Source organism: Apus apus, chromosome 24 (assembly GCF_020740795.1).
Source record: "Apus apus isolate bApuApu2 chromosome 24, bApuApu2.pri.cur, whole genome shotgun sequence".
In the NCBI taxonomy this organism is placed as follows: Eukaryota; Metazoa; Chordata; class Aves; order Apodiformes; family Apodidae; genus Apus; species Apus apus.
Genome location: NC_067305.1, coordinates 6,481,424 through 6,490,364, shown reverse-complemented (window position 1 = coordinate 6,490,364; position 8,941 = coordinate 6,481,424). Strand labels below are relative to the sequence as shown.

The window sequence follows — 8,941 nt, the reverse complement described above, 5'->3', positions numbered from 1 at the left end:
CCCCAGTACTACAATTACATATCAAATTCCTGTCCAGCCCATAGAACACATATTTTTTGTAACTGTCTGAAATAAACCATCTCCAGGACTGACATTACTACTACTTACTGCACATTCACTCAAACACACTGGTCCTGCCTCTGCCACACACTGCCCCCCACCCTCAATCCTGCCTTCCCAGAACGGACCTGGAAAATGGCTCCAGTAACACTCAACTGGAATGGTCCTCAGGAACCGTGCTCCCGAGGGCCTCCTCTGCTGCCCTGCCTGCCAAAACCCCAGCCCGGTACCGCTCTGCAACCAAACATAGGCGATGATCATCGCCTCGCAGAGCGACCGGGACTGAGGAAAAAAAAACCCAGCTGGGGGAACGGAAAAAAAATCCCCCAGCTGGGGTTTTTTTATTCTAATAATTTAATGTCAATCTATACCTGAAAAAAAAAATGTCATCTCCACTCACAGGCTACAATGTCAACAAACATTCATACACAAACACACAATCACTGCCCCCCACCCTCAATCCTGCCTTCCCAGAACGGACCTGGAAAATGGCTCCAGCAACATTCAACTTGAGTGCTCCTCAGGAACTGTGTTCCCGAGGGCCTCCTGCACCTCCCTGCCTGCCAAAACCCCAGCCCGGTACTGCTCCGCACCCAAACAAAGGCGATGATCGTCGCCTCGCAGAGCGACCGGGACTGAGGAAAAAAAAAACCCAGCTGGGGGAACGGAAAAAAAATCCCCCAGCTGGGGTTTTTTTATTCTAATAATTTGATGTCCATCTACACCCAAAAGAAAAAACATCTCTACTCCCTGTAGAAGGTACCAAGTAACCTACAAATCCATAACCTCATTCATACACAGACACAAAAAGGGGGCACGCATCTTTCTTCCGCTACCACGCGAGACCTAACCCACCCCGCTGACCGGCCTCCGAATTGGACTGAGGCCCCGTGCCCCCTAAACTCCTCAACAATGGTGGTCCCGAGGGCCTCCTACGGTGGCCCTCAGCTGCCCTGCCTGCCACGCTTGTGGCACGATACCCCTTTGTGCTCCACCGTAGACAAATCTCATCACATTGCAAAGCAACAGATAAAAGAACTCCACATCTGAAGTAAGAAAACACCCCACAGAGCAGGTTTCTGTTCTAAATCAAATACACCTCACGCTACAACACTACACACTAAGCCACATTCATGCACACAATAGTACACCAAAACCACCATCCGACTGCAACACATTCTCACCCCACGCTCTGCACGCCCGTCACCTCCTGGACGGGCAGAAAGCCCGTTGGAACGGACACGGTTGCATGCAAAGCCGCTCCGAGACATCGACTACGATAACGTATCTCAACATTAGGTTACTACAACATACTATACAACGCTAACACAAACACTGACCAGTAACAGTAGGTATATTAACATACCTAGTCCATGCAGAGGCTGCAAGGATGTCTAATACAACACTCACTCACACAGAACACAAGAACTCTTCTGAAGTGACAACCAATCACATGCACTGCAACACATCTACTACAATACCGAGTCACATATACAAAAACACAGATTCTTACACAGTATATGGTCAAAAAACATTGGCATGTATCAGACCTAATACTAGACATGGTAAAAACTAATGCTACTATAACAGGCCCGATACAACACCCTTGGACTTGTGACACGCTAAATGGTCAAATATGATGCAATGATAACATCTAATACATAATGCATTAAACACCGAGTCTTAAACAATACAGGGTAAAATACAACTATTGAGCCCGTTATGGCACTGACAACGACCAGGTGACACCGATGACTCCCGTACGATGCGTAGCGATGCACGGCACTCTGTCCGATACGACGCCACGTCGAACGTGAGGCGACGATGGGTCCAATGTGATGCCGAGTCTCGGACGATCCCCCGTAAACGAGTCGAAGGTGATGCGTAGCGAAGATGCGAGATATAGTTATGTGACTATGGGTTAGGTACGATGAGCCCCGCACCCTCCAAACGCAACAGGTCTAATAGAACACATCACGTGCAATACAGTAATACAGACTCTCATACGCTACATGATTGAAAACAATGAATCAGTGATACAGAGACAGTGTAGAAACACAAATTGTCATAATTCATTTTAAGATACTGCAAAATAACAATAAAATACTGCCACAACAAAGCAAATGGAATGCAATGTGAACGGCTCCCGTACTACATGCATAAAATGCTCGTGTGAGAACGCAAAGTCAAATACGGCACCCGGTAACGGCTGAACCGACCGCGACAAATCAAACGTGAACGTTCCCATGCGATTCGCTAATACAAAGACTATTACGATACCCGGTCCCATCCGTCGCAGCGCTAATGGGTCCAATATAATAAATGTTCAATCAGCATTACAAAACCGGATGTAATGCGAGACGGCACCAAAGTCTCATACAAAACACTGCTACGTACCGTGTGACAGAGTCTATTACACCACCGATTCACATACAACACACCGCTACCGGGTCAAATGTGGCACCGAGTCTCATACCATGCGACTATGGCAGGTTGTAGAGATTGAAATGCGATTATGATTTGACCAAAGATGGAATGTGATACCGACTCAAATCCGTTAGGCTACTCGATTCCGTGATATGATACACAGTCCAATTCAAACATAGTTCAAGTGTGTGGTAACGATATGCAACAACCTGTTCCGATACCGTACACAGGCACAAAATGCAACACCATGTCTGCTACAATATACAATCACATACAAGGCATTAGTACAACATCTTATACAATACATGGTAAAGGACAGTTCAGTCAAATCTAGTACATCACTGACTCAAAGGGTTACCAATGAGTCCAATACAACAGTTAATCAGATGCAAAGCACCTCTTACCACTTGACTGCAACTCACAGGCTATACGTGGATAGTCAAACAACACCGCAGAGGACAATGACGAGTCCAAGATGACGCCGATTATTTGCCACTATGAGGAACGACTGTCACAGCAAATACATTACAATTATACAAACTGCACAAAATACACAAAGGAAATAAGTGAACGTACATGCATATAAGTTACACATTGTTACACAAAATCACATACATCTGCAAGTCAAACCGTTTGATAGTGACACATCCCATCGATAATTTTGGTACTACATCAGAGCGACAAACCCTATATAAAGCCGTACTAATGCAATATGCATTGCTACATAAAATGCAACACCCAGACACATACAAGATAATCATAGATACAAGAGAAACACAGTCATGAAATACATAGTCAATACACTGCCATTAAATACACTTAGAAAGCAATATAAAACAAATCCAGACCGCAGAAAATTGTAAGCCTGGACTGTACAACCTAAACCCATACAGACACAGGAGTCGTACCTGATGCTCATCCGATACCCGACATGCATCGCAGACCTGCAAGAAAACCAAGAATAAAAAGAGTCACTAAAATTAAATTGGTTCCATTTGATTCACTGGCCTCACAGGCAACCAACTCGGCTTCTGTATATCCTTCCCAGGGACTGCTTCCTCCCTCCACAACATTCCAGAGGAACATCTAAAACTCATGCCACATCATGAGGCTCAGGCTGGACCCCCTTGCTTTCTAAACTTCTTCTGAGAAACAAGTCTAGGTGTGGCTGGATCCAATCCTAGCCCCATGTGTAAAAGCTAAGGCACCTTGCAGACCGAACCCGCTCCCCTTCCACACTAACTGCTGCTCCCGGCTAGTCATGAGGCTCAGGCTGGACCTCCTTGCTTCCCAAACTCCTTCTCAAAGAGGACTCTAGGTGCATCTGGATCCAGTCTTAGCCTCAGTCTCCTCAGAATTCAGACCCTTGCTTCCTTTCCAAAACTAGATTTCATAGAACTGGAGCTCTGTACCACACCTGCAGAGACAGTCTCAGGCTGCAATATTGCTAACGACACCCTGCCCGCAGGAATTCCAATCCCACACTCTGGAGGATGGAACAAACGGTATTTGTCAAGCGGGAAATACGAGGGATGCTCGTGACTCCACCGATCCGACACCTTATAAGTAACTGCTGCTTTGGCCTGCCTGACACAAACCTGCTCAAACTGGGGGCTGACAGAAAGCTTTCTCCATCGCATCCCACCTTCAAAAAGACAAACCCTCTGAGATCTGGATTCAGCCACCAGAGCCGGTTCCCTCCGACACCACACGCTAACAAACCTTCTCGTGTTGCTCTGCTTCCGCCTCTGCTGTCGTGGAGCTTGCACCCGATGGCTCTCTGTCTGATAAACAAAATTACACAGAATTGCCATATTACAATCTAGAGCTCGCAGATTCCACAGAACTTGCTACTCCTTCAGTAATGCCGTCTGGAGTTCAAATCCGGCCTGTTACTAAGCATCCCACCACGGAACTTTAAGGCCCACACATACTTGACATAACACCTTTGAGGGTCCATCGGTTCCACGACTATTGAGCAAGCCTTCCCGCAAGGCTCCAATCATCTCCCTTAAACACCAGGGAAGCAACTGTCCACCCGTCCTAACGATGGCTGATTCGGCCAAGATGACCGTACAACCTTGGCCTCGACGCTCAAAGCACAGGAACATTCACACCGGAGACTCTTATGACTCCTCTGGCAGCCCCGGGCAGAGCAGCTCCAAACTAAACATACACGCAAACATGAAACGAGCCCACAAACAATTAGACAAAACACTCGGCAAGAAGAACATCTCCAGGATCCAGAACTGTTGGACAAGACCGCCTACTGAGAGGCAACAAGATTGGCTACTGAGAGGCAACAAGATTGGCTACTGAGAGGCAACAAGATTGGCTACTGAGAGGCAACAAGATTGGCTACTGAGAGGCAACAAGATTGGCTACTGAGAGGCAACAAGATTGGCTACTGAGAGGCAACAAGATTGGCTACTGAGAGGCAACAAGATTGGCTACTGAGAGGCAACAAGATTGGCTACTGAGAGGCAACAAGATTGGCTACTGAGAGGCAACAAGATTGGCTACTGAGAGGCAACAAGATTGGCTACTGAGAGGCAACAAGATTGGCTACTGAGAGGCAACAAGATTGGCTACTGAGAGGCAACAAGATTGGCTACTGAGAGGCAACAAGATTGGCTACTGAGAGGCAACAAGATTGGCTACTGAGAGGCAACAAGATTGGCTACTGAGAGGCAACAAGATTGGCTACTGAGAGGCAACAAGATTGGCTACTGAGAGGCAACAAGATTGGCTACTGAGAGGCAACAAGATTGGCTACTGAGAGGCAACAAGATTGGCTACTGAGAGGCAACAAGATTGGCTACTGAGAGGCAACAAGATTGGCTACTGAGAGGCAACAAGATTGGCTACTGAGAGGCAACAAGATTGGCTACTGAGAGGCAACAAGATTGGCTACTGAGAGGCAACAAGATTGGCTACTGAGAGGCAACAAGATTGGCTACTGAGAGGCAACAAGATTGGCTACTGAGAGGCAACAAGATTGGCTACTGAGAGGCAACAAGATTGGCTACTGAGAGGCAACAAGATTGGCTACTGAGAGGCAATGCTGAGGTGTTGGAGGCTCTGTGGCAGCACAAGAAATAAGTCCACTGTAAGAACCCATGACAAGAAGGTGTCAAAACTGAGAGGATGGGTGGGCAAGAAGCCTGTCTTCAAGACCTAGGAACATCAAGATGCACGGAACAAGTCCCAGGCTATAGCTGGACATTGAGAGATCAGAGATGCCGATGCAGTTGGGAACAGTATTGCTACCAGCAAGAATCTTCTGAAATGCAAAACTGATTCACACTTGTATCTTCTTATGAAAGAAAAGGAGCTGCTGAAGCACTATGCTCATGAGTGTGGGCATTCAGAGCCCTAGGGATGGTGCCCAAGATGGGCGAGGGGCTCTGAGAGCACCGAGACGACGGCGAGACTGGAGGAGCCTCCCAGACACCACAGACAACAAACTGCACACACTGTCACACACGCAGGCTGGAGCTGCCCTGCCCGGCACGTGCTGGACTCTTCCTGAGAAGTGACCTGCTGCCTTTGGCTGCCCAAAGGGAACTGCTCCTGCAGAGCCCTCTCCCCTGCTTTAAAACCCCTTCCTGCAGTTCCCAACCATCTCTCCTCTGTTCACTGCTTCCCAGACCCTGGTCCCTCAACTTATCTTGCAGAGGTCTTGGGATCTGAAGCCGTGGTCATTGAGCAAATTGCATCAGCTGACAGGGATGTTCCGGTCACACGGTTCCTCTTCAGCACCTTCAATATAACACCCACAGACGATGCAGGAAATACCATGTCAATACCGACCCTTCCTGCAACGCCAACCCCTCAGAACCCTGTGGTGTTCTGCTCACCTGCTCGTCCCAGAGATGCTGTTGCTGTCATCCCTCATAGCACCTAAAATACCAGAAGACAAAATTCCTGTTACTGAGACAAGGTACCAGTCCCAGCAGCTTCTTTGCTACCAGCCCGGCTCACCTCGAGTGCTCATCTGATTCCAAAGGTGGCCTTCGTGGCACCTGAAAAACCACAGGAAAACAATTAACCACAGATCCATAACATATTTGTCTCCGATTTACTGGCCCAGACTACAACTATCTCACCTCCTCCTTGGCAAACAGGTTGGTCCCTTCTCAAGCATCAAGTGTTAAAGAAGCATCTGAACCTCCAGAGCTTTGAGGTTCAGAATAGAGCCCCTTGCTTTCTAACTCCTTCTCAAAGAGGGGCTCGAGGTGCTACTACACCCGTTCCTAGCCTTGGGCTCCTCAAAGGTCGGATCCTCACGCTTCTGTCCCAAAGGTGGCTCGTTACGGCGTGACCCGGGTGCGGCACCTGCAAAAGACCAAGCAAAAGGCGCACGCTGCTCAAGTATGTCTGAAACAGTCTGGCCACAGTGACTCCCTTCTTCAGCTCACCTCAAATGCTCATCCGATTCAAAATGTGGCCTGCGTGGCACCTGCAAAACCAAAAGGGAAATACATAACTGAGTGCCGATAAGATACTGCAAACCTGGCCCACAACTGACTCACCTTCTCCAGACGCTCCTGTGCGGGCTGCTTTGTCTCTCTGAGGCATTAAGGAGACCTTCAAAATGAAAGGGAAACAATTAGCATCCTCAAAGTATTTTGCTCCAAGTCACTGCCTTGGCCCGCAACCGCCTCACCTACTCCGGCACCTCCTTGGCGTACAACTTAATCCTGCTGACGTGTTGAGGAGAAGCCTGAGCTTCCTGCTGAGCCCTGAGGTTCGGACCGGACTCCCTTGCTTTCTAAACTCCTTCTCAGAAAGGGACCCTATGTGTTGCTGGATCCGGTCCTAGCCTTGGGCTCCTCAGAGGTCAGATCCTCATGCTTCTATCCTGGAGGTGCCTCCTTACAGTGTAACCTGGGTGTGGCACCCGCAAAGGACAAAGCAAAGAGGCACACTCTGCTGAAATATGTCTGAAACAGCCCGGCCAGTGTGTGTCTTCTTCCACTCACCTCAAATGCTCATCCGATTCCACACGCAAGCCCACACAGCATCTGCGAAACTCAAAGATAAATGCTTAACCGAGTTGCCATAAATACACTTCCAAGTCACACACAATGCAAAAACACAAAGTCTGATACAACACATGGTGAAATACAGTGTAATCATACAGTCTATTACACCACCAAGTCAAATACAAGACAACAGCGACGGGTCCCATCCAACCCCAAGCCCAGTACGACGCACCGGTAACGGGTCCCATCCAACCCCAAGCCCAGTACGACGCACCGGTAACGGGTCCCATCCAACCCCAAGCCCAGTACGACGCACCGGTAACGGGTCCCATCCAACCCCAAGCCCAGTACGACGCACCGGTAACGGGTCCCATCCAACCCCAAGCCCAGTACGACGCACCGGTAACGGGTCCCATCCAACCCCAAGCCCAGTACGACGCACCGGTAACGGGTCCCATCCAACCCCAAGCCCAGTACGACGCACCGGTAACGGGTCCCATCCAACACCGAGCTGAATACGCATGAGAGAAAATACACCACCCAGACACATATAATATGGTCACACATCAAGGGAAAACAATGCCAATACACTGCCATTAAATACAGGTACGAAGCTAGACAAATCCGGACCGATGCACATGTACAAAGCCGAACACTGTGACCTAAACCTGTAAGGATGCAGGACTCGCATCCCATGCTCGACCGATTCCAAACACGGACCGCAAACTGCAAATAAAATACCTCGTTTTAATTCATTGACCTCGCCTACAATCGACTCACCTTGTCTATATGCTCCCCTGGGGGCTGCTTTGTCCCACTAAAGCATTTAAGAGGGATGTCTGGATCTCCTGCCAAGTGCCGAGGTTGGGACCTGACCTCCTTGCTTTCTAAACTCCTTCTCAGAGAGGAGCCTAGGTGTGGCTGGATGCGGTCCTAGCCTCGGGCTCCTCAGAGGTCAGATGCTGGCACTTCTGTCCTAGAGGTGGCTCTTTACAGCTTGACCTGGGTGTGGTACCTGCACAATATGAAGCAAACGGCACATGTTGATGACATTTATCTGAAACGACAGCCTGTCTACAGCAAGTCCCTTCTCTCACTCCATTACCTTGACCCCTTACCTGTACCACCTCCATCATTTGGAGTGGCTGCTGTCAGGTCTGGGGGGCACCTGTAAAACACAAACAAGGGATGCTTTGGAGCTCACCGAGTATACAGCACCTGAAATATATCCAGTCCATCATCCACCTAGTCATTACTCGCCTTACATTAACCACCTCTGAGGACATTAATCTGCTTTGCTCTCTGCTTCCACCTTCAAAAGGAAAAAAAAGAAACCCTTATTAGTCAGATGCTCACCAGTTGCATATTGCCTCCGACACCACACATTGACCCACCTTCTCACAGCGCTCAGCTCTCCTCCTCCATCTTTGTTGCTACTCCTTTCACACCAAATCTGAAAAAGTATT

At 48.6% G+C, this 8,941-nt stretch overlaps 3 long non-coding RNA genes across 3 annotated transcripts; all 3 read right to left on the bottom strand.

Moving 5' to 3' along the window:
• Positions 1-1,708: 1,708 nt before the first annotated feature.
• Positions 1,709-4,300, bottom strand: LOC127393974 (uncharacterized). The gene is made up of 3 exons (XR_007891577.1): positions 4,210-4,300; positions 3,396-3,431; positions 1,709-2,995 (listed from the first exon to the last, which is right to left on the bottom strand). It is a non-coding gene; the product is annotated as an uncharacterized LOC127393974 (long non-coding RNA).
• Positions 4,301-6,170: 1,870 nt separating this feature from the next.
• LOC127393975 (uncharacterized) lies at positions 6,171-6,513 on the bottom strand. Its single transcript, XR_007891578.1, has 3 exons — positions 6,472-6,513; positions 6,348-6,390; positions 6,171-6,249 (listed from the first exon to the last, which is right to left on the bottom strand). It is a non-coding gene; the product is annotated as an uncharacterized LOC127393975 (long non-coding RNA).
• Positions 6,514-8,260: 1,747 nt separating this feature from the next.
• LOC127393972 (uncharacterized) lies at positions 8,261-8,941 on the bottom strand. Its single transcript, XR_007891575.1, has 4 exons — positions 8,870-8,941; positions 8,750-8,787; positions 8,594-8,643; positions 8,261-8,490 (listed from the first exon to the last, which is right to left on the bottom strand). It is a non-coding gene; the product is annotated as an uncharacterized LOC127393972 (long non-coding RNA).